Raw genomic sequence first — 383 nt, forward strand, 5'->3', positions numbered from 1 at the left:
AAAGCTGGTTCTTTGAAAAAATAAACAAAATTGATGGCCCGTTGACAAGATTAATTAAAAAAAGAAGAGAGGAAACCCATATTAACAGGATTAGGGATGCCATGGGAAAAATCACAACACGTAACCAAGATATCCAAACAATTCAAACGGACTACTTTCAAAAGTTATACTCTATAAAGGAAGAAAATCTGGCAGAAATGGATGCATTTTTAGAGAAATACAAGTTGCCCAAACTGAGCAAAGAAGAAGTAAACCAATTAAATAAACCAATATCCTACAATGAGATACAGGAAGCTATCAAAAGTCTTCCAACAAAAAAAAAGCCCAGGACCAGGTAGATTCACAGCAGAATTCTATAAGACCTTTAAACAAGAACTAATACC

The sequence above is a fragment of the Dipodomys ordii genome, unplaced genomic scaffold (genome assembly GCF_000151885.1).
Source record: "Dipodomys ordii isolate 6190 unplaced genomic scaffold, Dord_2.0 Scaffold238, whole genome shotgun sequence".
In the NCBI taxonomy this organism is placed as follows: Eukaryota; Metazoa; Chordata; class Mammalia; order Rodentia; family Heteromyidae; genus Dipodomys; species Dipodomys ordii.